Source organism: Grampus griseus, assembly GCF_964374135.1.
Source record: "Grampus griseus genome assembly, chromosome: 11".
Lineage (NCBI taxonomy): Eukaryota > Metazoa > Chordata > Mammalia > Artiodactyla > Delphinidae > Grampus > Grampus griseus.
In genome coordinates, this window is record NC_139005.1 from 55801625 (window position 1) to 55812221 (window position 10597).

A 10597-nucleotide genomic window follows, 5' to 3' on the forward strand; every position below is an offset into this window, starting at 1 on the left:
CATTGCACTCCAAGTAAGATTAAGTCAAAGAGACATAGAGCAAGACACATTATAATCAACCTTCCAAAAGACAAAGACCAGGAATCTTGAAAGCAGCAAGAAGAAAGCTAATCATCACATACACGGGATTCTCAGTAAGATTATTAGCATATTGCTCATCAGAAACTTCAGAGGCCAGGTGGCAGTGGGCTGCTATATTCAAAGTGCTAAAAGAAGAAAAGTCTGTCCATCAAGAATCCTGTTATCTGGCAAAACTGTCCTTCAAAAGTAAGTGAGAAATTAAGACATCCCCAGGTAAACAAAAGCTGAGGGAGTTCATTACCACTAGACCTGCCCTGCAAGAAATGCGCAAGAGAGTTCTGCAAGGTGAAACGAAAGGACTCTAGACAGTAACTAGAAGTTGTGTGGAGAAATAAAGATCTCAATAAAGGTAAATACAGCGGGAATTATAAAAGCTAGTACTACTGTAACAAAGATTTATAATTTTTTATTTTCTACATGACTTAAAAGATTAATACATTTAAAGGAAAAAAAATTATTAGTATAAAAGCTCATGTTGTTGTAACATTTTCTGGGATAGAACATATGTTAGGCCACAAATTAAGTCTCAGAAGATTTTAAAAGATAGATAGCATACAAAGTATCATCTCCAGCTACAAGAGGATGAAGTTAGAAATCAACAACAGAAGGAAAACTGGAAAATTCACAAAACTGTGGGAATTAAACAACATACTTTTTTTTTAAACATCTTTATTGGAGTATATAATTGGTTTACAATGGTGTGTTAGTTTCTGCTTTATAACAAAGTGAATCAGTTATACATATGTTCCCGTATCTCTTCCCTCTTGTGTCTCCCTCCCTCCCACCCTCCCTATCCCACCCCTCTAGGTGGTCACAAAGCACCGAGCCGATCTCCCTATGCTATGCGGCTGCTTCCCACTAGCTATCTGTTTTACATTTTGTAGTGTATATATGTCCATGCCACTCTCTCACTTTGTCACAGCTTACCCTTCCCCCTCCCCATATCCTCAAGTCCATTCTCTAGTAAGTCTGTAAACAACATACTTTTAAACAACCAATCAAAGAAGAAATCACAAGGGAAATTAGAAAATACTTAGAGACCAAAGAAAATGAAAACACAGCACACCAAAACTTATAGGACACAATGAAAGCAGTTCTAAGGGGATTTTTGTAGTTATAAATGCTTATGTTAAAAAAATAAGAAAGATCTCTAGCTTTATAACTTAAGGAACTAGAAAAAAACAAACTAAAACCAAAGCTAGCGGAAGGAAATAATAAAGGTTAAAGGAGAGAGAAAGGAAATAGAGAATAGAAAAACAAAGTCAGTGAACCAAAAGTTTGTTCTTTGAAAACATCAACAAAATTGACAAATTTTTGGCTAGGTAGACTAAGAAAATAGGAGGAAAGACTCAAATTACTAAAATCAGAAGTGAAAGTGGTGACATCACTATCAAGTCTACTGAAATAAAAAGGATTATAAGAGAGTACTATGAACAATTGTATGCCAACAAATTGAAGAACCTAGATGAAATGGACAAATTCCTAGAAATACAAAACCTACCAAGACTAAATCACAATAGACCTATAAGGTAAGGAGATTGAATCAGTAATAAAAAAGTCTCTTGAGTAGAAAAGCCCTGGCTTGGGACCTCACTGGTGGTCCAGTGGCTAAGACTCCACGCTCCCAATGCAGGGGGCCGGGTTCAATCCCTTGTCAGGGAACTGGATCCCACATGCCGCAACTAAGAGTCTCCATGTCACAACTAAGAGTTCACATGCTGCAACTAAAAAAGATCCCACATGCCATAACTAAAAGATCCCATGTGCTGCAGCTAAGACGCAGTACAGCCAAATAAATAAATAAATATTTTTTAAAAAAAGAAAGAAAGAAGGAAAAGAAAAGACCTGGCTTCACCAGTGAATTCTGCTAGTTAAAGAACTACTATCAGTCCCTGTCAAACTTTTCCAAAATATTGAAGAGGAGAGAACACTTCCTAATTCATTCTATGAGGCCAGCATTACCCTGATAACAAAGTCAGACATAAGACATTACAAGAAAAGAAAACTACAGACCAATATCTCTTGTAAACATTGATTCCAAAATCTTCAACAAAATGCTAGCAAACTGAATTCATCTACATAATAAGGGGATTATATACCATGGTAAAGTGGTATTTCTTTTTGGAATGCAAGGATGGTACAACATGAAAATTGATCAGTGTAATACACCACATTAACAGAATGAAGGAAAAAAACACAATCATCTCAATTGATGCAGAAAAAGCATTTGACAAAGTTCAACACCTTTTCAAGATAAAAGCATTAAAAAAAACTAGGCATAGATGGAAACCACCTCAATATAATGAAAGCTATATATGAAAAACCCACAGCAGACATCATTCTCAATAGTAAAAGACTGAAAGCTTTTCCCCTAAGATCAGGAACAAGGCAAGGATGCCCACTTTCACGACTTTTATTTAACATGGTAGTGGAAGTTCTAGCCAGAGCACTTAGGTAAGAAAAAGAAATAAAAGTTATCCAAATTGAGAAGAAAGAAGTAAAATAATCTGTTTGCAGGTAAGATGATCTTATATGTGGGAAACCCTAATGATTCCACAGAAAAAATACTTTCAGAACTAATAAATGGATTCAACTAAGTAGCAGGATACAAACTCAAAATGTAAAAGTTAGTTGCATTTCTGTACATCACAATGAACAATCTGAAAAGGAAATTACAAAAACAGTTCCTTTTACAGTGGCATCAAAAGGAATAGAATACTTAGGAATTAAAAAACGTATACAATGAAAACTGCAAAATACTGCTGAAGAAATTGAAGACATAAATAAACACATCTGATATTCATGGATTAGAAGATACAATATTATTAAAATATCAGTGCTATCCAAAGAGGTTTACAGATTCATTGCAATACCTGTCAAAATCCCAATGATGTTTTTTTCAAAAACAGGAAAACCTATCCTGAAATTCATATGGAATCTCAGGACCCTGGATAGGCAAAACAGTCTTAAAACTGGATTACTCACAATTCTTGATTTCAAAACTTACAACAAAGCCACATAATCAAAACAGTGTGGTACTGGCATAAATACAGACATATAGACCAGTGGAATAGAACAGAGAACCCAGAAATAAACCCTCACATATGTGGTAAAATAAGTTTTGAAAAGGGTACGAAGACCATTCAGTGGGGAAACAAGTCTTCAACAAATGCTTCTGGGACAACTCAGTATCTGCATGCAAAAGATTAACTTGGACCTTTACCTAACACCATATACAAACATTAACTCAAATTGGATCAAAGACCTAAATATAAGACAAAAAACAGTGAGATTCTTAGAAGAAAACATAGGGCAAAAGCTTCACAACATGGATTTGGCAGTGCTTTCTTGGATGTGACACCAAAAGCACAGGCATCAGAGCAAAAGTAGACAAATTGGACTTAATGAAAAAAAAATTTTTTACTTCAAAAGATACTATCAACAGAGTGAAAGAGGCAACCACAGAATGGGAGAAAATATTTGCAAATCATATATTTGATAACGGATTAATATCCAGAATATATAGAGAACTTATGCTAAAAGTCAACAGCAAAAGGACAGCCTGATTCAAAAATGGGCAAAGGACTTGAATAGACATTTCTCTAAAAAAGATATACTGTGGAAAACAGTATGGAAGTTTCTCAAAAAATTAATAAAGTAGAACCACCATATGATTCAGCAGTACCACTTCTGGGTATGTATCCAAAATAATTGAAAGCAGGGTCTCGGAGAGATATTTGTTCATCCATGTTCATAGCAGCATTATTCCAATAGCCAGAACATAGATAAATGTCCATTGACAGACGGATGGATTAGCAAGTGTTGGTATATATTCAGTGGAATATTTTTCAGTCTTAAAAAGGAAAGGAATTCTGACACATGTTACAGCATGGATGAACTGTGAAGACATTATGCTAAGTGAGTTAAGACAGGCACAAACTGATAAATAGTGTACAGTCTCAGTTATATGAGGTATTTAGAATAGTCAAACTCATGAAAACAGAAAGTAGAATGGTGGTTGCCAGAATTTGGGCAGAGGGGAAATGAGTTGTTATTTAATGGGTATACAGTTTCATTTCTGCAAAATGAAAAAGTCCTTGAGATTGGTTGCACAATATTGAATATATTTAACACTACTAAACTGTATGCTTAAAAATGGGTAAGATTGGGCTTCCCTGGTGGTGCAGTGGTTGAGAGTCTGCCTGCCGATGCAGGGGACATGGGTTCGTGCCCCAGTCCGGGAAGATCCCACATGCCGCGGAGCGGCTGGGCCCGTGAGCCATGGCCACTGAGCCTGCGCATCCAGAGCCTGTGCTCCGCAACTGGAGAGGCCACAACAGTGAGAGGCCTGCATACCGCAAAAAAAAAAAAAAAAAAAGGATAAGATGGTAAATTTTATATGTATTTTACCACAATTTTAAAAATTAGAAAAAAGAAAAAAAAGATCTGAAGGTGAGAAAGAGTTTCTAACAGGATTTTTAATATTTTCAAGAGCTTTATAGGTTGGCACACTGATTCTTTTGTATGTTTAACTTCATTTCAAAGCTTTTCCTTGATATAGGATTATAGATGGATTACTCTCACTTCTCTTAATCACATTTACTATGAATAAACTCATTTCAGGATAGGGGTTGTGGGATGCTTACAAGAGGAACAAATAAAAAGAGGAAGAGAGATTTTTCTTAGTCAATTGGCTAAAATCTCTTGAGAGAGCTAGACGAACATCACATAAGAGAAATGATTTATGGTAGAATTACCTGGACAGTTTTATAAGCCAGAGACAAAGCATGATGTATGCTTCTGGAGAAAAAAAAAAGCTGTGCTAAGGAAAAGGCAGTGGGTTGCTGCCCACCCTAATATGGGGTGTAGCAGCAGCTCACAAGGGGTGTAAGCAAACACCCGGCTGAACCGCTGATTTTATATACAGGTTATAAGTCCAGAACGAAAAATTTTGTTTGTGTGTGGGTTCATGGTTTTGGAAATGTTCATTTTGGGTATCAGTCATATTTGTTAACTCAAGTTAGTATATAGATTAAAATGAGACTATTTGGAGGTCAGACAGCAGAAGCAAGAAGAACTACAATCCTGCAGCCTGTGGAACAAGAACCACATTCACAGAAAGAGAGACAAGATGAAAAGGCAGAGGACTATGTACCAGATGAAGGCAGAGGGCTATGTACCAGATGAAGGAACAAGATAAAACCCCAGAAAAACAACTAAATGAAGTGGAGATAGGCAACCTTCCAGAAAAAGAATTCAGAACAATGATAGTGAAGATGATCCAGGACCTCAGAAAAACAATGGAGGCTAAGATCGAGAAGATGGAAGAAATGTTTAACAAAGACCTAGAAGAATTAAAGAACAAACAAACAGATGAAGAATACAATAACTGAAATGAAAACTACACTAGAAGGAATCAATAGCAGAATAACTGAGGCAGAAGAACGGATAAGTGACCTGGAAGACAGAATAGTGGAATTCACTGCTGTGGAACAGAATAAAGAAAAAAGAATGAAAAGAAATGAAGACAGCCTAAGAGACCTCTGGGACAACATTAAACGCAACAACATTCACATTATAGGGGTCCCAGAAGGAGAAGAGAGAGAGAAAGGACCCAAGAAAATATTTGAAGAGATTACAGTCGAAAACTTCCCTAACATGGGAAAGGAAATAGCCACCCAAGTGCAGGAAGCGCAGAGAGTCCCATACAGGATAAACCCAAGGATAAACACGCCTAGACACATAGTAATCAAATTGGCAAAAATTAAAGACAAAGAAAAATTATTGAAAGCAGCAAGGGAAAAATGACAAATAACATACAAGGGAACTCCCATAAGGTTAACAGCTGATTTCTCAGCAGAAACTCTACAAGGCCGAAGGGAGTGGCATGATGAAAGGGAAGAACCTACAACCAAGAGTACTCTACCCAGCAAGGATCTCATTCAGATTCGATGGAGAAATCAAAAGCTTTACAGACAAGCAAAAGCTAAGAGAATTCAGCACCACCAAACCAGCTCTACAACAAATGCTAAAGGAACTTCTCTAAGTGGGAAACACAAGAGAAGAAAAGGACCTACAAAAACAAACCCAAAACAATTAAGAAAATGGTCATAGGAACATACATATCGATAATTACCTTAAACGTGAATGGATCAAATGCTCCAACCAAAAGCCACAGGCTTGCTGAATGGATACAAAAACATGACCCATATATATGCTGTCTACAAGAGACCCACTTCAGACCTAGTGACACATTCAGACTGAAAGTGAGGGGATGGAAAAACATATTCCATGCAAATGGAAATCAAAGCTGGAGTAGCAATAGTCATATCAGATAAAATAGACCTTAAAATAAAGAATGTTACAAGAGACAAGGATGGACACTACATAATGATCAAGGGATCAATCCAAGAAGAAGATATAACAATTATAAATATATATGCACCCAACATAGGAGCACCTGAATACATAAGGCAACTGCTAACAGCTGTAAAAGAGGAAATCGACAGTAACACAGTTATAGTGGGAGACTTTAACACCTCACTTACACCAATGGACACATCATCCAAAATGAAAATAAATAAGGAAACACAAGCTTTAAATGACACAATAGACTAGACAGATTTAATTGATATTTATAGGACATTCCATCCAAAAACAGCAGATTACACTTTCTTCTCAAGTGCGCACGGAACATTCTCCAGGATAGATCACATCTTGGGTCACAAATCAAGCCTCAGTAAATTTAAGAAAATTGAAATCATATCAAGCATCTTTTCTGGCCAACGCTATGAGCTTAGAAATGAATTACAGGGAAAAAAACATAGAAAACACAAACACATGGAGGCCGAACAATACATTACTAAATAACCAGTAGATCACTGGAGAAATCAAAGAGGAAATCAAAAAATACCCAGAGACAAATGACAATGAAAACACGATGATCCAAAACCTATGGGATGCAGCAAAAGCAGTTCTAAGAGGGAAGTTTATAGCTATACAAGCGTAGCTCAAGGAACAAGAAAAATCTCAAATAAACAATGTAACCTTACACCTACAGGAACTAGAGAAAGGAGAACAAAGAAAACCCAAAGTCAGTAGGAGGAAAGAAATCATAAAGATGAGAGCAGAAATAAATGACATAAAAGCAAAGAAAACAGTAGCAAAGATCAATAAAACTAAAAGCTGGTTCTTTGAGAAAATAAACAAAATTGATAAACTATTAGCCTGACTCATCAAGAAAAAGAGGTAGAGGTCTCAAATCAATACAATCAGAAATGAAAAAGAAGTTACAACAGACACCACAGAAATACAAAGCATCCTAAGAGACTACTACAAGCAACTCTATGCCAATAAAATGGACAACCTGGAAGAAATGAACATATTCTTAGAAAGGTGTAACCTTCCAAGACTGAACCAGGAAGAAATAGAAAACATGAACAGACCAATCACAAGTAATGAAATTGAAACTGTGATTAAAAATCTTCCAACAAACAAAAGTCCAGGACCAGATAGCATCACAGGTGAATTCTATCAAACGTTTAGAGAAGAGCTAACACCCATCCTTCTCAAACTCTTCCAAAAAATTGCAGAGGAAGGAACACTCCCAAACTCATTCTATGAGGCCACCATCACCCTGATACCAAAACCAGACAAAGATACTACAAAAAAAGAAAATTGCAGACCAGTATCACTGATGAATATAGATGCAAAAATCCTCAACAAAATACTAGCAAACAGAATCCAACAAAACATTTAAAGGATCATACACCATGATCAAGTGGGATTTATCCCAGGGATGCAAGGATTCTTCAATATATGCAAATCAATCAATGTGATACAGCATGTTAACAAATTGAAGAATAAAAACCATATGATCATCTCAATAGATGCAGAAAACGCTTTTGACAAAATTCAACACCCATTTATGATAAAAACTCTCCAGAAAGTGGGCATAGAGGGAACCTACCTCAACATAATGAAGGCCATATATGACAAACCCACAGCAAACATCATTCTCAATGGTGAAAAACAAAGCATTTCCTCTAAGATCAGGAACAAGACAAGGATGTCCAATCTCGCCACTGTTATTCAACACAGTTTTGGAAGTCCTAGCCATGGCAATCAGAGAGGAAAAAGAAGTAAAAGAAATACAAATTGCAAAAGAAGAAGTAAAACTGTCACTGTTTGCAGATGACATGATACTATACATAGAGAATCCGAAAAATGCCACCAGAAAACTACTAGAGCTAATCAATGAATTTGGTGAAGTTGCAGGATACAAAATTAATGCACAGAAATCTCTTGCATTCCTATACACTAATGATGAAGAATCTGAAAGAGAAATTAAGGAAACACTCCCATTTACCATTGCAACAAAAAGAATAAAATACCTAGGAATAAACCTACCTAGGGAGACCAAAGGTCTGTATGCAGAAAATTATAAGACACTGATGAAAGTAATTAAAGATGATACCAACAGATGGAGAGATATACCATATCTTGGATTGGAAGAATCAATAGTGGGAAAATGACTATACTACCCAAGCAGTCTACAGATTGAATGCAATCCCTATCAAATTACCAATGGCATGTTTTATGGAACTAGAACAAAAAATCTTAAAATTTGTATGGAGACGCAAAAGACCCCAAATAGCCAAAGCAGTCTTGAGGGGAAGAAACGGAGCTGGAGGAATCAGACTACCTGACTTCAGACTATACTATAAAGCTACAGTAATCAAGACAATATGGTACTGGCACAAAAACAGAAACATAGATGAATGGAACAAGATAGAAAGCCCAGAAATAAACCCACGCACCTATGGTCAACTAATCTATGACAAAGGAGGCAAGGATATACAGTGGAGAAAAGACAGTCTCTTCAATAAGTGGTGCTGGGAAAACTGGACAGCTACATGTAAAAGAATGAAATCAGAACACTCCCTAACACCATACACACACAAAAAAAACTCAAAATGCTTTAGAGACCTAAATGTAAGACCAGACACTCTAAAACTCTTACAGGAAAGCATAGGAAAAACACTCTTTGACATAAATCACAGCAAGATCTTATTTGATCCACCTCCTAGAGTAATGGAAATAAAAACAAAAATAAACAAATGGGACCTAATGAAACTTAAAAGGTTTTGCACAGCAAAGGAAACCATAAACAAGATGAAAAGACAACCCTCAGAATGGGAGAAAATATTTGCAAACGAATCAACAAAGTATTAATCTCCAAAATATATTAACAGTTCATGCAGCTCAATATTAAAAAAACAAACAACCGAATCCAAAAATGGGCACAAGACCTAAATAGACATTTCTCCAAAGAACACATACAGATGGCCAAGAAGCACATGAAAAGCTGCTCAACATCACTAATTATTAGAGAAATGCAAATCAAAACTACAATGAGGTATCACCTCACACCAGTTAGAATGGGCAACATCAGAAAGTCTACAAACAACAAATGCTGGAGAGGGTGTGGAGAAAAGAGAACCCTCTAGCACTGTTGGTGGGAATGTAAATTGATACAGCCACTATGGAGAACAGTGTGGAGGTTCCTTAAAAAACTAAAAATAGAACTACCATAGGACCCAGCAATCCCACTACTTGGCATATACCCAGAGGAAACCGTAATTCAAAACAACACATGTGGGCTTCCCTGGTGGCGCAGTGGTTGAGCGTCCACTTGCCGATGCAGGGGACATGGGTTCATGCTCCGGTCCTGGAAGATCCCACATGCTGTGGAGCGGCTAGGCCGGTGAGCCATGGCCGCAGGGCCTGCACGTCTGGAGCCTGTGCTCCACAACGGGAGAGGCCACGACAGTGAGAGGCCCGCGTACCGCAAAAAAAAAAAAAAAAAAAGACACATGCACCCCAATGTTCATTGCAGCACTATTTACAATAGCCAGCTCATGGAAGCAACGTAAATGCCCATCAACAGATGAATGGATAAAGAAGATTTTGTACATATATACAATGGAATGTTACTGAGCCATAAAATGGAATGAAATTGGGTCATTTGTTGAGACGTGGATGTATCTCAAGACTGTCATACAGAGTGAAGTAAGTCAGAAAGAGAAAAATATCGTATATTAATTCATATATGTGGAACCTAGAAAAATGGTACAGATGAACCAGTTTGCAGGGCAGAAAAAGAGACACAGATGTAGAGAAACGTATGGACACCAAGGGGGGAAAGTGGCGGTGGGATGGGGGTGGTGGTGGGATGTATTGGGCGATTGGGAGTGACATGTGTCCCCTGATGTGTATAAAATTGATGACTAATAAGAACCTGCTGTACAAGAAAATAAAATAAAATTCAAGAATTAAAAAAAAAATTTTAAACTAAAATAAATAAATAAACTGCTCTGACTTTCTGAGCACTCCTTAAGTTTTTTGGTTGGCACCACTCATACAGCTTTTATTACTGTCTCTTTTTTTCTCAATAAAAGAAATTCATTTCATTAAAAAATAAAATAAAATGAGACTCTGTAAAACCCCTAACATA